Source organism: Aulonocara stuartgranti, assembly GCF_965226115.1.
Source record: "Aulonocara stuartgranti genome assembly, chromosome: 16".
NCBI classification, from domain to species: Eukaryota; Metazoa; Chordata; class Actinopteri; order Cichliformes; family Cichlidae; genus Aulonocara; species Aulonocara stuartgranti.
This window is the reverse complement of record NC_138952.1, coordinates 4,001,465-4,022,797: the sequence shown is the minus strand read 5'-3', so window position 1 is coordinate 4,022,797 and position 21,333 is coordinate 4,001,465. Positions and strand designations below refer to the sequence as shown.

Below are 21,333 nucleotides of genomic sequence, written 5' to 3'. Positions count from 1 at the left end.
TTTCTCACCAGCTTAATTTCTATGTAGATGAACTGGAGTATCAGCTACAGCTGTCAAAACAAAATATCCATCATAAACCACTATCAGCTTCTTGATACTCAACCTCCTGACTTGCATAAACAAGGCTATTAAAATCTCCCGAACTTTCAAGGTACAATGATAAGTAATGGTTATACAGCCAAAACTGTATTGCTCCGTAATACAGGCACGTGCAGAGGGGGGGGGGGGGGGGGGGGGCTAGAGGGGCTTGAGCACCCGCCCCTTTCCTGATGAGTGCCCAAAGTGCCCTTTTGTTGAGGCAACTTTTTTAAAAAAAAATTTACTTTTTATTTTTATTTTTTTTTATGTGTGTGTGCGTGCGTGCGGAGTCCTGTCTGTGCCCCTCAACAATAATATTTAACTAGTCTATTAATCACAGTTTTGCTAAATAAAAGGATCTGGCTTGCATCAGTCACATGATCACATTTAACCAATGACCGCCCTTGACGGCAGAACGCGCTGGTTACGAGCCGGGAACGAGCTCACAAAGAGCACGCGCATTTTTAGCGGTCCGGAGCTGTAGGAGAAACACAAGTTAACTCAGAGACACAGACTGATGCGACAAACCCAGTAAGTAGGTGTACAGCGCACACTGTAGTGTATAGCACCCAGGAGTATTGGCTTATTACGTACACGTTGGTAAGCTGTCTTGTGGCAACTGACGAACTGAAACAAACTAGCGTGCTGTGTGTGCAACAGCGCGACAAACATACCTGTCCTTTTATTAACTGCACAGGTAGTGCTGGTCATAGCTGCTGGCTACCTGGCTGTCATGGGTCTGTAGCTCTGTCACCGTTTTAGGGAACATATTTAGTTTTAAAGTATTTAGAAACATATTTAGTTTTAAAGTAAGTTTCCGGGCTTTTCCTGCCTTTCTGGAGGGATTATATTTCACTAAAAAACGATCTAATATGCATGACCACATAATTATGCATTATTATAATTATAATATATTAAAAAAGAACATACATTATATTTTAAAGAACATACATTAAGAAGCAGATTATATTAGATTTATATTTTAAATAAGACAAAATTTGGATTTTACAGCAGTAAAATTATTGTATTTCTACAGTTTAAAAATGTAATAACCCCTGCACAGAGTGGATAGTGAAACAAATGGAATCATCATAAATACATTATTTCATATTTATTACTTCCCCCTCCTCATTGCTTTATTATTGTAGCTCTAGTAATAAATAATAATGTAAGGATTCTGGATGAGCACCATGATGCCCATAGTATATACAGCAGGGCTCGCAAAATTTCAAAATCCCTGGTAGCCCTTCGGGCAGGGACGCTTCAGTTTTTGGTAGCCCAAAATAAATTTAAGTAGCCCAAATAAAAAAGAGAGCAATTTTTTGATTGATGTTTTGTTTCCTGTTTTGTTTCCATTACAATATTATACATTAAAGTATAATATTGTAATGGAAACAAAACATTAATCAAAAAATTATTGAAACACAAATTACAACATTGTATAAAAATTACAATCATCAACTCAAATATTTGGTTCTAATTGAACAGAAATTTCTATGAACTTGTAAGAACTGTGTAGGACATGAATCAGCCTGTGTCAGATCCTGAATATGAAATTTCCACTGAAGTCACGGGTAAGAGGCAAGTGGAACCAAGATCGAGGCCATTTGCTTTTTGAAGTTTGCAAAGACTGCTAAATTTTGCCAGAGGTAGTTCACTCTTTGCAACATAGTATGCTGTTCTAAACAGATTTTTCAGGTTTATTTTTAGTATGTTATTTGCAATTGGTGTTTGTTCTGGGAAAGATATTGCAGACTGAGCAATAATGCATTTCTTGCATTTCTCATGGGCTCTAATGGGGGCCTTTCTTAAAATGACTGGTCCCAGTAACAAAGGCGCTTGTCGACTCAGAAATCGAGGGAAAACCAACAACACACCCGGCAGAACATTAGGCCTATGTTATTTGCACGGGTGCACATAAGTGGTCCGCATGTGCGCATTCCCTGTCAAAATAAAAGACGCGCACCAGATAAGAAGTTTATATGGACGTTTGCGTCCATATAAAAAGCACTGTTTTTGTCCGCTAGAGTGGGATTTTCACGGCACATTCTGCATCACATCTCTGTGTGTTCATCATTTGTTTGAAGCCAGCTCACCTCCTGCAACCAGTTTTCCGAGAATACACGCTTCTTTTGTGGTTCTGACTCCTGACATTTCTTTGGAGGTAGAGGAACACCAAAGTAATTGCTTAAAGGAGCTTCTTCGACATCTTTAAGAGTTCTAAACAAATGTCTGTCCTCCTCCAGAAAATCTTATGTAAGCAAACAAGCGTTGCAACTTCTTATCTTGTGCACGTTTTTTATTTTGACAGCGAATGCGCACCTGCGGACCACTTATGTGCAGCCCTGGTTATTTAGCTCGTCATATTGCAGCCACAGAAATTCTTTTGTCCATGAAACCATAAAGCTGCACTTTCTTTTTGCCTTATAGTCTGATTTGTCATAACTTTTCCGTTTTGCGGTAAGCTTTTCTTTGGCTGTCACTTCTTCACCCTGACCTGTCTTATTTGGCTCAGCAGAACTGAAATATATATCCTGCTGCTTTTACACACGCACTCACATAAGCTCAGCGATTCTCTGCGCGATCAACCTCTCACATGTTTAAGCTGCGGGAGATTTCACTTGTCATGTTTGCATAGTAAGCTAACGATTAATAAGACGATGTCAGAGGAATTGGTGCGCAAATTATCATCACTCACCAATCAGTACTGTCGCTCTCTATACACAGTTCACGCGATTGCAAAGTGAAAGCAAAAAAACAAGCGCAAATTCAAACGCGATTTCAATATGTCACATATTGACAGTGGCTCACCGATGCCAATGACATAATTACCCAGCTACATTTCCTAAAGAATGCAAAAGCATTGACATACTTTTCCTTTCTACGATAGCCCGACGGGCAGGGCAGAGAAAGATTTTGGTAGCCCGACTGGAAAAATCGCTAGCCCCGGGACGTCGGGCTAGCGATTTTGCGAGCCCTGTACAGTATTCTGAAGAAGGTCTAAAATGTCATTGTGTGTGCGTGCATGTGTGTGTTTTATTTAGATAGATTTTAAAAAAAAAATATTACTCATGATATAACATTGTCCAGACATGCCTGGTAAGGACATGAGGAGGAAACAGTAGGAGCTGTGTGAGGCTACTAAAGGCAGTGCTATAACATTTTTCTGTCATCATTTTATTATAGATTAAGTGCTGGAGTTGTTAGGTGTGGATAATTAGATTATATTTATTGCAATAGCAAGTTGTGCCTTGTTCTCAGATAGACAGCAAGTGGAGAGTGATATATGAAATGATGGGATGGAAGGAAGAAGAGAAGCAAAGAGTGATTCACAGGCAGAGCCTAAATTATTTCTCACAGTTTTTGTTGCCTTATGGTTCCAAGCGCTGTCACCAATCTTTGCATTTTGTTATTATCTCATGACACTTGTTTAATCAGCTACCATCTCTCCTATGAACTTTTTAATGTCTACAGTCTCAGATCAACACAGCCCTGCCCTTCCTATATTAGATTCTTGATGAATGTGTGTTGTTGTTATTCAGCCTGGTTCAATGTGCCCCTTTTTAACTTTGAGCACCCGCCCCTTTAAACGTCTCTGCACGGCCCTGCCGTAATATGTGCTATGTTATGAAGCGCAGTATTTAGAACTGCATTGGCAAAATTTAAATGGGCCAAATCTAAATGGAGAGGAGTTGTGTTTCTGGGGGTATTAACAGCAAAGTCACACCCTGCATGTTTTCATAGAAAAATAATTCAGTTTTCACTGAAAACTATATTAGGAGGTAAAGTTACTTTGGTAGGCTTTCTTTTGTCTTAGTTTCTTGTCCAGAACACATTTATTAGATGTACAGTATTTATGACAGTATTTATGACAGTATTTATGACAGTGCTAACTGCTTATCACAGGTCCCAAAGGTCACTTACCCACTAAGGTGGGCAAGTGAAGAAGTGAAAATAGAGTATGCTGTACTTTAACATGAGACTGAAAAGCAAAGTTAATGACTGCATGTGGTATTAGTCATAATGAATGTCATTAAAATCACATTCATCTGTTACCAGCAACTGCTGGTGACTCCACTGCAACAAAACGTAAATAGATATGGCAATTCCTAATGCAAAAGTTACTGTATTACACTGCTTCATTCATTTACAGCTCCTGTTCATCTGTATTATTTTTTAAATGCAATATCTCAGTGAACTGGGAAATTTGGAGATCAATTTGGAATTAGAAACAGTATTCTCAGTTTGTTTGGATAAACAGTCCTTGAAATGGTTTAAGTACTATCTTTCTATTAGAACCTGAGTTTAAAGTCAAGTCCACTCACCAGTAATATACCAAAGGTGTTCCTCAGGGATCTATTTTTGGACCTCTTTTATGTATGTTTTTCCAAGTTTACAGTATTTTTAATGTAATGTAAACAGTCTGTGTGTGATTCAATTCGGCAATCACATACACGCACATAAAAGGACCCAGCCTACAGTTCATATTCAGACCCTTCATGATCATAAAATTGAAACTGTTGATTGTTATAAATACTTTAGACTCTGGCTGGATGATAGACTCCTTTTAAAAACAATATGGAATGCCTTTCAAGAAAATGAAAGACAAAGATCAGATTTTTTCATCTAAATCTTACTTCTCATTCACACGTTGTTGCATCTAATTCACAATTTTGTCTACATTGATTATGGTGATATATTTTATATGCATGCTTCTACATCCACTTTGAAGTAGATTTAGTGTATCACAGTGCATCATGATTGATCACAGATGATTCTTTTTTTACTCGCCCATGCATCTTATTTGACAGAGGGATTGTGCTGCTCAGCAATAGAGCGCAACATTTTATGATATTTATTTACAGTTCTGTACTGCATAGGACTGTACCTCTTCTTCACAGTGAACTTGGAAAAACCAGGTTTAAATACTTTGGTTCCTATAACAAGCCACAAAAAAATAACTACTCTTGCATGTGTTTTTTTTTCTTAATTTGTGATCATCTTTAATATGTTGTTTTATATTATATTTATAATTATTTTTTTACACAGGTCTCAGTCTTATTGAGACTACCTTCGTACATCATATTGATAATAATTCCAGTACTGTTCTGAACTGCTGCAAAATCCTACCTGTTACTAATTTCAGAGTTCATTAAAATCTTTTTAAGTGTGTTGTGCCTCTCAGTGTTTTGCACAAACAACTGTGACATTTTCTTTGATTAGACCCTGATGTGCCTTCTAAACCCCATTTCAAATTTTGCAGGATTTCCTTTACATAACAGTCTGGTTGTGGTTTCATGCAACAGAAGGTGAATGATGGATTTATTCACTTTATAACTCTTGCATAATAGCTCCTCATCGTGGCTACCTGCTGCAATAACTAAAGTTGTGATACATTTTAAAACATGAACATGAGCAAAACAAATGAACAAACTGAAGGCACAGATGTTTATTATTGACTGCATTTTACTTACTTTTTACTTCATATTACTGAGCATATTTATGTCAGTGGGTTGGTGTGTTGTGAAAGATTCATTATAATTAAAAGTTATTGCTTTTATTTTTCTTTTAACTACCTTCAATAATTACCATCTTTTGACAATAATGTTTGGCTTTAAGATCACCTTTGGTTTTAAAATTGTTTACTTTGGATCTACAGACCTACCAAGGCCTGGCTGTGTGGCAAGCAGAGGTTGGACCCAAACACAGGACTCCAGAGGTGCTGAGAACTACTAACTAAAAGTACCAAACAATAAACTCTTGGTGTGGTAAGTAAGAGGCAAAACATGAAGCACACAGCATGGGGAGAAACATGACGGGAGGACATCAAGACTGACGACATGATGAAGAACATAAATACACAAGGTTGAAAATGATGTGCTGGGAGTCCACTGTTCTCGCCGGCTCTAGTGAGCCTCGTCCTCCCGGTCAGTGATTGAACTGGTGGGGTAACAGACATCTCCGAAAATGTCAGAGCACTTTTACAAATATGAGTAATTAACAAGGGCCGGACAATTATGACCAGAAACACTAAAGTAGGGGCGGTGGGGATATGTGGTGTCTTGATAAACAGAGCAGATATTTGAAGTTTACTCAGCTACATTCTCACTTGAAAATATCTTAAAAGTTTTTTTTGTGACCTAGAAACAGTAATATTTCAAACTTTTTAGCCACTATCCTCCACCATTGCCACGTTTGAGTTTGGACAAAATGCATTCTGGGATATTTGGCTGCACGAAGTCCATGCTCGATAAAATAGGAGGAGCAAGAACACATTTGGCTTGATGCGTATTCTGAATTGGAACATTACTTTGTCTGTGACTGATGACGTATCACAAGTCCATGAGAATGCAAGTACACACAAGTACGCATATTGAGAATGGCCATTGTCACTGAAAGCTCCGTGTCAACTAATGAGAGAGAAGCCTATGAGGCAAGCTGCCAGTGCCTCAGCTTTTACTGTTCTGAGATCAGCCAGGACCTGCAGTTCATTTTGAAACATGGCTAGCATTAGCAAGTAAATGCACATAAGTGATTGAGCATCGTAACAGATGTCTTTCCTCTTGCTAACCACCTTGGCCAGTATGTGTGATACACAGAAGATGGTGTTTGAAAAAGTTATCAGTAACTGCTTTAGTGCATTAGCATTAGCAAGGAATTAGCAAGGAAAGCTGAAATGATGAAGATGGAGACAGACAGCAGCTCTGACCATGTCCATCAAACAGGCAAGTTGAGCAGGTGCAGTCTCAGCAGCACTTTTAGATTAGCATCTATGAGAATGTCTGAATGGAATACATTTAACTAGCTGTTTTGTCAACACTCCAGCTTCAGTTTTCATTCATATTTTAATTCTCTCTATAGATATTGATCGTTAACCTTATCATACCTCCCACCTACCTAGAGGTCATCACAGAAGAGCCACTACAAAAATATGTTTTATAGAATATGATGTTGAACATTAAAAAGCATCAAAAGTATTTAAAATCGGCTCAGTCTTAAACATGTGTAGCAATGGCATTGATTCATTTAACACTGATGGGGAACATGTTTTGAAGAATAATTATTTTAATTTTGATACTTAATGCACAATTTTCCAGTAATAGTTTGTGGTCTGAAGGGTTTTCGTACAATTGCACTGTTTGTTTTTCCAAAGGAATGGTTGTTACGTTTCGGTGTGTCAGTGTTTTGTTTTTGCGTGACTGTTATGTATTTCCTGCTTTACTTTGAAAGTCTGTCTTATCTTAGTGTGTTCAGTTTACATTTTCCCTGTCTCGTCAGTTCTAATTTGCCCCAGCTGTGTTTCCCTCCTGTGGTCCATTCCCTGATTGCTCCTTCTATGTATTTAAGCCTTGTGTTTCAGTATGTCATGGTCGCGATCTCCCCCGAGTTGTAAATAGTTTGGTGTGTTTGTTGTAAATAAATAGTCTGTTGTAAAATAGTTGTGAATGGGTTTTTGTTAATATTTTCGTCATGGGATATTTTCGTTTTGGGATTTTGGTGGAGAGCTTTAGTTTTTTTCTCGTGTGTTTTGCCTTATTTTTATTTTCCTGCGTTGCACCCCGGTTGCCTAGGCCGGGGTGTAACATATGGGGGCTCGTCCAATCGCTGGGGGGTCCGAGGGAGGGACTGCTTCGGCCGTCTGTCTTCGCTGGAGGGTCCGAGGGCCGCTCCGGCCGTCCGCCGTTGCTGGAGGGTCCGAGGGAGGTCCACTTCAGCCTCCGTCTGTCTTCGCTGGAGGGCCCGGGGACCGCTCCAGCCTTCATCCGCCTTCGCTGGAGGGTCCGTGGGACCACTCCAGCCTTCGTCGTCTGCTGGAGGGTCAGGGGGACCGCTCCAGCCTCCCTCGGTTTCATCTGCCTCCGCTGGAGGGTCCGTGGGACCACTCCAGCCTTCGTCGTCTGCTGGAGGGTCAGGGGGACCGCTCCAGCCTCCCTCGGTTTCATCTGCCTCCGCTGGAGGGTCCGTGGGACCGCTTCAGTCTTCGTTTGCCTTCGCTAGGGGGTCCGAGGGACCGCCCCAGCCTTCGTCGTCTGCTGGAGGGTCCGTGGGACCGCTCCAGCCTTCATCAGCCTTCGTCCGTCTTCGCTGGAGGGTCCGTTGGAGGGACCGCTTCAGCCTTCGTCTGCCTTTGCTGGAGGGTCCGAGGCACCGCTTCAGTCTTCGTTTGTCTTCGCTGGAGGGTCCGAGGCACCGCTCCAGCCTTCGTCGTCTGCTGGAGGGTCAGTGGGACCGCTCCAGCCTTCATCAGCCTTCGTCCGCCTTCGCTGGAGGGTCCGAGGCACCGCTCCGGCCTTCGTCTGCCTTTGCTGGAGGGTCCGAGGCACCGCTCCAGCCTTCGTCTGCCTTCGCTGGAGGGTCCGTGGGACCGCTCCAGACTTCATCCGTCTTCGCTGGAGGGTCCGTGGGACCGCTCCAGCCTCCACCAGCCTTCATCCGGTTTTGATCAAACATTTCACTTGGGGTTACATGTTTGATTTTTGGGTAGGGGGAAATGTTACGTTTCGGTGTGTCAGTGTTTTGTTTTTGCGTGACTGTTATGTATTTCCTGCTTTACTTTGAAAGTCTGTCTTATCTTAGTGTGTTCAGTTTACATTTTCCCTGTCTCGTCAGTTCTAATTTGCCCCAGCTGTGTTTCCCTCCTGTGGTCCATTCCCTGATTGCTCCTTCTATGTATTTAAGCCTTGTGTTTCAGTATGTCATGGTCGCGATCTCCCCCGAGTTGTAAATAGTTTGGTGTGTTTGTTGTAAATAAATAGTCTGTTGTAAAATAGTTGTGAATGGGTTTTTGTTAATATTTTCGTCATGGGATATTTTCGTTTCGGGATTTTGGTGGAGAGCTTTAGTTTTTTTCTCGTGTGTTTTGCCTTATTTTTATTTTCCTTATCTTTGTTTTTCTACGTTGCACCCCGGTTGCCTAGGCCGGGGTGTAACATGGTTTAAAAAAATCCTCCACCACTTATCATTTTAAACTAATAACAAATACAGCGGGGAAAATAAGTATTTGACACATCAGCATTTTTATCAGTAAGGGGATTTCCAAGTGGACTATTGACACAACATTTCCACCAGATGTTGCCATCAAGCCAAATATTGAAGTCATACAATCAAATCAGAACATATAAGTATACAAGTTAAACCATAATAAATAAAGTGAAATGACACAGGGAATAAGTATTGAACACACTTTATTCAATACTTTGTAGAAAAGCCTTTGTTGGTGATTACAGCTTCTAGACGCCTCTTGTATGGATAGACCAGTCGTCTGCATTGCTCAGGAGTGATTCTGGCCCATTCTTCCACACAAACGGTCTTTAAATCTTGAAGGTTCCTTGGGCCTCTTTTATGAACTTTAATCTTCAGTTCTCTCCATAGATTTTCTATGGGATTTAGGTCAGGTGATTGACTGGGCCATTCAAGCAACTTGATTTTCTTTCTTTGAAACCACTTCATTGTTTCCTTGGCCTTGTGTTTGGGATCATTGTCTTGCTGAAATGTCCACCCTCTTTTCATTTTTAGCTTCCTGGTAGATGGCAGCAGATTTTTATCCAGAATGTCCCGGTACATCTCTCCATTCATCCTGCCTTCAATAATATGAAGTCTGCCAGTACCCCTTGCTGAAAAGCAGCCCCAAACCATGATGCTTCCACCCCCAAACTTGACTGTTGGTATGGTGTTCTTGGGGTGGTGAGCAGTGCCATTTCTTCTCCAAACATGGTGTGTAGAATGACTGCCAAAAAGTTCAATTTTGCTTTCATCTGACCATACTATAGTCGTCCAATAATCCACAGGCTTCTCCAAATGCTGTTGCGCAAATTTTAACCGAGCCTTGACATGCTTTTTGTTCAGCAATGGAGTCTTGCGTGGTGAGCGTGCATGGATGCCATGGCGGTTCAGTGCATTGCTTATAGTTTTCTTTGAAACAACAGTACCTGCTGATGCAAGGTCTTCCTGAAGTTCTGTCCGAGTGGTTCTTGGCTCTTGGAGAACCCTCCTGATTATTCTTTGGACTCCTCGGACAGGGATCTTGCGTGGAGCACCTGATCGTGGCAGGTTTATGGTGAACTGATGCACTTTCCATTTCCGGATAATGGCCCCCACAGTGCTCACAGGAACATTCAGCATTCTGGAAATGCACCTATAACCATTCCCATCAAAATGCTTTTCAACGATAAGATTACGAAGATCTTGAGAGAGTTCTTTGCTTTTACCCATCATGAAGTCTTTCCTGTGTGCCTTCTGGGTAATGAGGAGCCTTTATAGGCCATCAATTAGGACTAAAGCAGCTGATATCAATTAGTACTGATAGGGGACAGGATTTCTCTATCAATACTGACAGATTTCAGGTGATCTCCTGGCTTTCTATGTCATTTTGCCCCTTGTTATCTCCATGTATTCAATACTTATTCCCTGTGTCATTTCACTTTATTTATTGTGGTTTAACTTGTATACTTATATGTTCTGATTTGTTTGTATGACGTCAATATTTGGCTTGATGGCAACATCTGGTGGAAATGTTGTGTCAATGGTCCACTTGGAAATCCCCTTACTGATAAAAATGCTGATGTGTCAAATACTTATTTTCCCCGCTGTATATGATACTTACTTGTCTATAGTAGTAATTATATTTTACAATTCTTCAGCCAGGAAGGAGGGCAGAAAGATGAAGAGCCCATGTGGAGTGTACAGATGGTGTGTTTTATTTTAATCGTGTTAGATGAATGTAGTGGAGGAAGGGCAATCATCTCTGCTTGCCTTTCTGTAAAAGTCACGTCAGATATACTGGGCATATCATTGCTGACCAATGCAAGTGATGATGGACTTGGAGTAAACTGCATTTTGACTGACAATATAATTTTGTGTCACAGTTAGTTGAAGCTGACTGTGGAGGACCCAAGTGCTGACATGCGAAAAACAAAACTTTATCTTAACAGGAAGCGAGACGTTTATTTAAGGCTGGTTAACAGTAGAAAACAAAAAGGAAAAGGCAAAACTAAACAATAACCTAAACTGGGAGAACTAAGCCAAAACATAAAAAAATCTGAAAGATGAACATGGAAACCTGGCATGGAAAAACCTGGAACGTGAAGACTTGGCATGAGCAAATGAAGATCTTCATGGCAGACAAGCAACAAATGAAACCTTAGAGGCTAAATACACACAAGAGGTAATCAGGGGAAGTGCAAACACATGGGGAAACAGCTGATACGAATGAAAATAATGACGACACAGGGGAAGTAAAACTACAGGGAGTGCAGAATTATTAGGCAAGTTGTATTTTTGAGGAATAATCTTATTATTGAACAACAACCATGTTCTCAATGAACCCAAAAAACTCATTAATATCAAAGCTGAATGTTTTTGGAAGTAGTTTTTAGTTTGTTTTTAGTTTTAGCTATTTTAGGGGGATATCTGTGTGTGCAGGTGACTTATTACTGTGCATAATTATTAGGCAACTTAACAAAAAACAAATATATACCCATCCATCCATCCATCTTCATCCGCTTTGGCCGGGTCGCGGGGGCAGCAGCCTAAGCAAAGAGGCCCAGACCTCCCTCTCCCCAGCCACCTCCTCCAGCTTATCCGGAGGAATACCAAGGCGTTCCCAGGCCAGCCGAGAGATATAATCTCTCCAGCGTGTCCTGGGTCTGCCCCGGGGCCTCCTCCCGGTGGGACATGCCTGGAACACCTCACCCAGGAGGCGCCCAGGGGGCATCCTTGTCAGATGCCCGAACCACCTCAGCTGGCTCCTTTCGATGTGGAGCAGCAGCTGCTCTACTCTGAGCCCCTCCTGGATGGCCGAACTTCTCACCCTATCTCTAAGGGAGAGGCCAGCCACCCTTCGGAGGAAGCTCATACCCGTTTCAATTATTTCTTTTTACCAGTGAAACCAATATAACATCTCCACATTCACAAATATACATTTCTGACATTCAAAAACAAAACAAAAACAAATCAGCGACCAATATAGCCACCTTTCTTTGCAAGGACACTCAAAAGCCTGCCATCCATGGATTCTGTCAGTGTTTTGATCTGTTCACCATCAACATTGCGTGCAGCAGCAACCACAGCCTCCCAGACACTGTTCAGAGAGGTGTACTGTTTTCCCTCCTTGTAAATCTCACATTTGATGATGGACCACAGGTTCTCAATGGGGTTCAGATCAGGTGAACAAGGAGGCCATGTCATTAGTTTTTCTTCTTTTATACCCTTTCTTGCCAGCCACGCTGTGGAGTACTTGGACGCGTGTGATGGAGCATTGTCCTGCATGAAAATCACGTTTTTCTTGAAGGATGCAGACTTCTTCCTGTACCACTGCTTGAAGAAGGTGTCTTCCAGAAACTGGCAGTAGGACTGGGTGTTGAGCTTGACTCCATCCTCAACCCGAAAAGGCCCCACAAGCTCATCTTTGATGATACCAGCCCAAACCAGTACTCCACCTCCACCTTGCTGGCGTCTGAGTCGGACTGGAGCTCTCTGCCCTTTACCAATCCAGCCACGGGCCCATCCATCTGGCCCATCAAGACTCACTCTCATTTCATCAGTCCATAAAACCTTAGAAAAATCAGTCTTGAGATATTTCTTGGCCCAGTCTTGACGTTTCAGCTTGTGTGTCTTGTTCAGTGGTGGTCGTCTTTCAGCCTTTCTTACCTTGGCCATGTCTCTGAGTATTGCACACCTTGTGCAAAAAGCTAAACAATCCAATCCAATCCAATCCAACTTTATTTATATAGCACTTTTAAAAACAACAAAGTTGACCAAAGTGCTTTCCAATAATAAAACAGAGATAGCAGTTAAAACCATACTTTAAGCATACAATGAAATCAATAAACAAAACAAATATATAATTGAAAAAGAAGATAAAAATAAATCAACATGAGTAGAATAAACAATAAGATATACAATGAATAAGATTAACAAAGTAAAAAGATTAAGAATGACCAACAGCTGACTAAAAACTGACTACAAACTGGCTCTGATAACACTCCTAGAAGGCCTTTGAAAAAAAGTGTGTTTTTAAAAGTGATTTAAACATTTCAAGTGTTGGGGCCTGCCTAATATGGAGGGGCAGTTTGTTCCATAGTTTGGGGGCCACAACAGCGAAAGCTCGGTCTCCTCGGTGTTTCAGTCTCGACATGGGGACAGCAAGGAGTGACTGGTCAGATGATCTGAGAGACCTTTGTGGAGTGTATTGGTGTAAAAGGTCTGACAGGTAAGACGGAGCCAGGCCATTTAAAACTTTAAAAGCAAGCAATAAAATTTTAAAATGAATTCTAAAATGGACAGGCAACCAGTGTAAGGAGGCAAGAACAGGGGTAATGTGCTCACGTTTGCGTGTCCCTGTCAACAGGCGAGCAGCAGCATTCTGGACCATTTGCAAGCGTGATAGTGAAGCCTGATCAATACCAATATAAAGTCCATTACAATAATCAAGGCGAGTGGTCATAAATGCGTGCAAAACTCTCTCCAAGTCACAAAAAGAAATAAAAGGTTTTACTTTAGAGAGCTGCCTCAACTGAAAAAAGCTTTTTCTCACCACTGTATTTACTTGTTTGTCCATTTTAAGAGCTGTGTCAAATTTTACTCCAAGGTTGGTGACAATTGATTTGACACACGATGTAAGAGGACCCAAGTCAGATGGAGGGACACCAGGTCCATTCGGCCCAAATATAATGACTTCAGTCTTCTTTTCGTTAAAGTTTAAAAAATTCAGAGCCAACCATGCTCTGATATCCTTAAGACATTCTAAAATAGGCCTGAGGGGGTTAAGGTCATTGTGTTTCATCGGTAGATAAATTTGACAATCATCTGCATAAAAATGAAATGAGACTTTATGTTTTTTAATAATATGGCCAAGGGGAAGTAAATAAATACTAAAAAGAAGGGGCCCAAGGATGGATCCTTGAGGTACACCACATGGGAGGGGGGCGGAAGATGAATGAAATTTACCAAGTGAGACTGAAAAACTTCTATCAGAGAGGTATGACTTAAACCACTCCAAGGCAGTGCCTCTAATTCCAACATGATGTTCTAGACGATAAATCAAAATATTGTGATCTACTGTATCAAAAGCTGCTGTGAGATCCAAAAGCACAAGTAAGACAGACTTCCCAGAGTCAGCAGTTAATAAGATATCATTAAAAACTCTCAAAAGTGCAGTCTCTGTGCTGTGAAGTGCTTTAAAACCAGATTGAAATACCTCAAAAATGTTTTGACTCTCTAAAAAAGTCTGCAGCTGTGAGCACACTTCTTTTTCTAAAATTTTAGAAACAAAAGGAAGCTTTGAAATAGGTCTGAAATTACTCAACAAAGAGGCATCCAAGCCAGGGCGTTTCAGCAGAGGCTGGACCACTGCCTGTTTAAAAATTGCAGGTACATGGCCTAAAGTCAGGCTGCTGTTTATAAGCCTTTGAATATAAGGTCCAATAGTGCCCCAAACTTCTTTAAAAAAGCGAGGGGGAAGAACATCACTGGGAGAGCCAGACTTGATTTGGGTGACAATTTTACCCAGTTTAAATAGAGACACAGGTTCAAAATGGCTAAAAATTGCTAAAGGCGTAAAAATAACAGAAGGGTCATAAGAAGGGGGTAAAATATGTGCTCTAATAGATAAAATCTTCTCCACAAAGAAATTTAAAAAAGCTTCACAAGTTTCAGCAGAAGCTTCTATACAGTAGGATTGGGGAGGGTTAAGAACAGAGCTTAAAATACTAAATAAGACACGGGGCTTATGGCAGTTGTCATTAATAACACAGGATTTCTGGTTCTTGACAATTTTCTGATATCTATGCCAGCTATCTCTTAAGATATCGTAAGACACTTGTAGCTTGTCTTTTTCCCATTTGCGTTCTGCTTTTCTGCACTCTCTTCGAGCAGCCCGAGTGATGTCGTTCAGCCACGGCTCAGACTTCAATTTAGGCCGCCTGACCTTCAGAGGAGCAACAGTATCCAGAATGATTTGACAAGTAGATAAGAATTTTGCAGTCAGCACCTCAGTGTCGGCACAGACTGAGAGCTCTGAGTCAACATTTAAGGCCTTATTAAAGGCGGTAGAGAACTGGACGGCACTTGATGGTTTAAACATGCGAGAAGCAGTAGGAGGGCCACAGGTAGTGATATTACAGGGAAGAGAAGTTTCAAACAATACAGGCATATGATCAGAAAAGACGACATCATAAATTTGAAGATTATAAACAGGTAAACCATAAGACAAAACCAGATCCAGAGTGTGTCCATATTTATGAGTGGGACCAGTGACAGACTGCAAAACATTAAAAGCATCAAGTAGGTTTAAAAAGTCCTTTGCCAATGGTTTAGTAGGACAACACACATGAATATTCATATCACCCAAGATTAAAACCTTGTCATACTTTGGCATTATTTCAGCCAAGAACTCAGAGAAGTCATTAACAAAGTTCCTATTATATTTTGGTGGACGGTAGATCACCGCACAAAGAACAGGATGACTGCTACCAAGCTCAAACATATTCAGTTCAAAACTGGAGAAAGTGACAGGTGACAGCTGGCGACAGTGAAAAGTAGATTTATAAACTGTGGCCACTCCTCCACCTCGGCCCGTAGTCCTTGGTGAGTTAAAATACGAACAATTTGGCGGTAACAAGGTCAAAATAGACTAAGACGTAATCATGATCAGGGGTATGCAATTCTGAATAATAATAATTATTATAATAATAATAATCAACAGTCTAGGTAAGGACAAAAATTGGCCTTATTTCACTCCAACATTTAATTCAACAACTTCCTAAGTATAAGAGCTTGCTGCATATTTTCAAGGCTGAAATAAAAGCATTAAAATGTAATTTAAAAATGCACACACACACACACACACACACACACACACACACACAGTCTTCTGGAATAATTCTTCTAGTCCCAAAGTTTATAACAGCCTACTATAAAAATTATCTTTGCTCCAGCCACAGGGAGTCGGATAAGCTAATTCAAGCTTTTATATGTTTGATGACAGCGGCAGAGACTCAGGACAAGCTGCTGTACATGGATGACGTCAGCCACACTCTGCACACTGTCATAAATGCACAGAGAAGCCTGATCAACGATGGGCTGCTCTTCCCCAGGAGTAGAACCAGCAGGCCTAAAAACACAAACTGCACAACTCAGCACTTGGGGTGAGGGGGAGGAGGAGGGGAGGGGTGTTGACCCAGTGAAATGACCAAACAAAACAAACACACTGCCAGTGTATTACACTTTACACTTTAATTCCTGGATTTGGTTTCGTTATTATCTTTCTAAATTCTGCTGCTGATTTTTTATTCTTAATATCCTATTAATTATTTGGTAGTACTTTATCTTACAGCTCAGTAATAACGGGGTAATAGTAGGATTACAAGTGGGAGACAAGAGCATAATAATGTTGTTATTACCACTTAAGTTGTCGCTATACAACTACCAAAGTAAAAACCACTTAAGATCAAAGTAACATCATGGTAGCAACATTGGTTACAGTTGAATAATATTACAAAAAGTCTTATGAAGCTGGATATAAAGGGCCCCAAAACTGGTGGTAATAATGCGGAAATACAGCTCAGTAATAAAGTGCTAATAGTAGGGTAACAAGAAAATAATAATGAGGTAATTTCTAAGTTATTACCACTTATTTACCTCTGGTAGCTCTGTGAGGAAAAAGAGCTGCAAAATGCAAAACTGTTTGTTTCTATTTAATAACATATTAATAACCTATTAAAGCAAAGTGTTTGATTATTACCTGGAAACACCTGTGGTAGTTTCTTTGTAATAAGCCTAAATAGAAATAGCCTGACATGCCTCATATATTGATGCTTGCATAAAACAAAGTTTTATAACAATATATGTGGAATCAAACCCATATTCTAGGTACTGCTGTAGGACTGCAAGGTAAGTAATTACTACTAACTTTTTTAATTAGTTAAGTTGTATTTAAATTTCTCTTGTAGTTATTAACTTACACCAAATACTATCAACTTACATCACTAACAGAGTAGCTAACAGTAGGTTAGTAGCTAATGTTAGCTTAGCTAATAATACTCAGAGTAGCCATAAAAACTAAGGTTGCATAAAAGTAAGGTGGTCATGAAATAAGCTGACCATTTGTTATTGAAAATATAGACAGAGAATTAGATGTGGTTAGTTACAGGGCTTTGCAGTTGATGTCACGCCGCAATGTATTGTGGGAGCGCTGCGCCATTTTCCAGGTCCACAAATCAAAACAAACACAAGAAAGATGCTTAAAAGCAGCTCAAAAGAGAATGGACTGTATAGAGACCGATTGCGTCCAGAGCCGAAGTGGCGGTACTTGCAGAAAATAGCGTGTATATGAAATACGGCCGTGGAGTAGAAACCCTGAAGACCTACCTCTATTGACGTAGCCTGATATATTTTCGTACCTTGTCTGTGGAGTCAGCGTGTAAAAGTCATTATTCAAACAAAGTCAGCTTGAGTACTGCGAGTGAAATGCGTTTGATTTCCCTCTGAACATTCAGATTAGTGCAGCATAAATTCATTCATTCATGCAAATTACAGTGAGAACATGTGGAGGCTCTGTTAGAGGGATAACACAGTGCATTGATGTGACATTGTCCTGAAGGATTTAGTTATTTTTTATGGTTAAAGAAATTGCAATGATTTACTCATATTTATTATAAATAATTCTTATTATACATCTTGCTTCCATGTTTGTATCCTGTGTCACTAAAAATACATTTTTATTTTAGTTTTAGACATTGATTAATGACCTGCAGAATCTCCTTATCATATTAAGTGATTAATAATTGTCACTTTATGCTTTCTCCAGCTTGATAGTGATTACATCCTTGCATTACATACTTTAGGTTCATTTTCTGCAGGCAAGTTTCTGACAGAGAACAGGCAGATTTAGAATATAACATGCAGCGTTCTATAGATGGATACATAAAAAAATGAAAAATTACATGTATTGGCTAACTTTCTAAACACTTGAAGCAAGCACATTGTATATAGCCACCAAGAGAGTGGAAACACGGACCACGGACACTGGGAGAAGATACCACACGGGAATCGGGAATAGACACTCACCAGGAGCACACACAGGGATTTATCTGTATCTTGTTATCACTTCACTGTAAACACTGTAAAATGTTTACAGAGTCCACAGTGTTTACTGTAAACACTGTGTTCTATATCGAGAGTCCTGTGTTGGGGTCCTGACTACACAGCTGACAGTTTTACTTACAGAATTTTCAAGAATGGGTCACTGGGTCAAACCAGCAACTTTAAAGGCCGGCTTTTAGGCCAATGACCTCTGACTAAAATAATTATAGAGAAATACCTGTTTTTCAGGCATTTCTCGTTTGTGTGTAATCCACACATCCAGGAACAAACATACACCATTTCTTTGCTCACACCTGTGAAGATGCCTACATCTGGTCTCCAGGGTGACCCACCTCATCTCAACAGGATGTAGGCATTAACACACAGTAGGGGCCTGTCTCAATATGCGTACTTGTACGTACTTGCATTCTCGTGTACTCGTGATACGTCATCAGTCGGAGACCAAGTACTGTTCCAATTCAAAGTACGCATCAAGCTGAGAACGCGAAAAATTCCCAGACGTGTACTCGCTCCGCCGGTTTTATCAAGCATGCATCGGTGGTGACTTGTGTGTACTTAGTACAGCTAAATATCACAGACTGCATTTTGTCCAAAACCCAAACGTGGCAATGGCGGAGGAGCGCCGTTAAAAACCTTTAAATATTACTCTTTCTGGGTCACAAAATAAACTTTTATGTTATTTTCAAGCGAGAATGTAGCTGTGTAAGCTTCAAATATCTGCTCGATTTATCAAGATATCATATATTTCCAAATGTGCTCTGACGTTTTCAGAGACGTCTGTTACCCACCAGCTCCATAGCAGACCGCGAGGTCGAGGATCGCTAGAGCCAACGAGACCAGCGGACTCCCGGCACATCGTTTTCAACCCCCTGTGGTCTTTCACTACTCAGGTTAAACATGATATATAAGTCACTTAGATCACTTCTAAATGTTAATATTTGGTTTATTTCAGTGTATTTCATAACATATTAATCACAGTTAAATTAAGAGGGGATGGCAGTAAAAGTTCCGGACCTGTGACATCATCAAGTACGCTGGTGTTCCAATTGTACAAATCGCGTACTTGAGAATTGAGTAAGGGCCTAGGTGTCTTTTCTGCATGCTCCTCAGCAGCTCTTGTTAACAAGCAGTCGGTTTCTGATTCCACCCGTTCTCCATTTATAATGAGAGTGGAGTTTCATGGTTCGTGGGAGTGCCTGGGAGGTTTTCCACCTGTGGCAACTTGTTCTCCCCTTTTTATGTAGGACCTCCAGCACCTCACCTGCACTTCATAAACCTGTGCAACCTGCTTCCCCTCGCCTGTTCGCTAAGCTCTCCACGGCGAGGTGTTTGCTTGCACGGTTCATACTCACCTCAATATCTGTTTCTTCTCCCTGCCTGCTTGCCTGTTTGCTTGCCCTCCGGCCTTCCATTAGACCTCGGACTCTCTGGAAATTCCCACAGACCTCCCCTTCTCAGAGCTTGCAAACCTGGACCTGCAAATTAAGGAAAATCACTCACCAGCAAACATCTCTCACCTCCTGCCTCCCGTTCCTCTGTCTCTCACCATGACCATTTTAGTAACCCAGTTTTCTGGGACTATTCCCCATGGCAATTACTAACCTAAATCTCAAACTGTTAAACATTTTCTGTTATCAAAATAAACTTTCTTGTAAAGAGTTATTTTATGTGTTTTGGTGTCTGCATTTAGGTCCATTCCTTGAGTGAACCTTCAGTTCATGACAGGGAGTGGACCTGTCTGTGCTGTCTGAAGTCTATGAAAACTTCTTTTAAGGATGCCCAACCAACACAAACCTGATATTTGTCTGAAAAAATAAAAGATTTCATTGTGATGTGAGAAAGGGCTAAAAAATCTAGAACATGTTATACAAGATGGAAGGTTTATTTCATTTGAAGAACTTGTATCAACATATTGAATCAGCAACAATAAATTTCTTGAATACCTGCAACTGAAATCCATCATTCCATCATAACATCCATAAATTCAATTCTAGTCAAATGAAGCTTATGTGTAAGATCAATACGGAAGATCTATGGCCTCACATTTGTCCGCTCTTAGGTGGTGCTCTTAGTACTTCCAAACAGCAGGCCACCTGACCTTCTGGGTGTTTGAAGAGAGCAAGGTTAGGGAAACCTGGTCGGTGCAGCCGTTTTGTGAAGGGCAGTTGGTGGAGAGGCGGAGGGGCTGAGCAGAGCTGGTGTCAAAGCTGTGATGGACCAGTCCTGTCTGTCTGCAGTCTTTGTCACTGGCAGCGCACGCGTCTAGGAGGCACCTTAACCAGTGATGCTGGTCAGTGGTGAGACCTGCATTGCTGTGTTGCCATATGTCATGGACAGCTTGGGTTATTTCAGTCGAAGGAGGGTTATCAGACCCGGATGTTGGGGCTGACGTGAGCAGTGGTGGCAGCTGCCTGGTGACTGGCTTGTCTGTCCTTTTTCTTCCTCTAGCCACACTTGAGAGACAAATTCTCTGTGCCTAGGGTTATGACTGGCTTCAATGTGTCAACACAGGCCCTCCAGCAGGTCTGTGTTTACCAGAGATTGCAAGGCTGGTCATCAATACAGCTGTGCAGATAGAGCCCTTTGACGTGACAGAGTTGGCTAACTAGGGTGCATTGTTCTTGGAGGGGGGCAGGCAGCTGGAGTGGTGGCCACCTGACTCGACAACTCCACTGTTGTTTCCCTGTGGCTGAGTGGCTCTGGTCTTCACGGTTGGTGTTGGGCACTCATGTGGCCAGGCTCATCACACTGATAGTGACGGTTTACTGGTCGATGAGGAAGTCTTTAGAATGATGGAGGTCGAGGCTGGCAGACTTCAGCTATACAAATACAGGCCACAGGCCAGGCCAGTTTGTGAGGAGTCACCAACTAAGGAGATACAGTACCCTGACACTTACTCTCATCAGGTCTCTTTAACAAGAACAATTTAAAGTGCGTTATTCTGCTCCTTGTTTGTGAAACACTGCTCTACTTTGAAGACCGCTGAAGTCAAATGCACTGAAGTAAAAAACTGCAAAGGTTTAAGAGGCCACTGGATTTATAGCTAAATAACAAATGTTTAAACACAGTTTTAGACTTTTATTAACAAATGAATCAACCTACAACACTGATCATTATTTAGCTTAAATGCTGCACATGGCACACAGCAGCACA

General features: G+C 41.0%; 1 long non-coding RNA gene across 2 annotated transcripts; it reads left to right on the top strand.

Moving 5' to 3' along the window:
• The first annotated feature begins 487 nt into the window (after positions 1-487).
• LOC309690968 lies at positions 488-19,759 on the top strand. Of its 2 annotated transcripts, XR_014271839.1 has the most exons (3): positions 495-609; positions 5,738-5,846; positions 19,596-19,759. It is a non-coding gene; the product is annotated as an uncharacterized lncRNA (long non-coding RNA). The 2 variants fall into 2 exon arrangements; XR_014271840.1 differs by lacking the exon at positions 19,596-19,759 and having other exon boundaries at positions 488-609; positions 5,738-7,239.
• Positions 19,760-21,333: the final 1,574 nt, after the last annotated feature.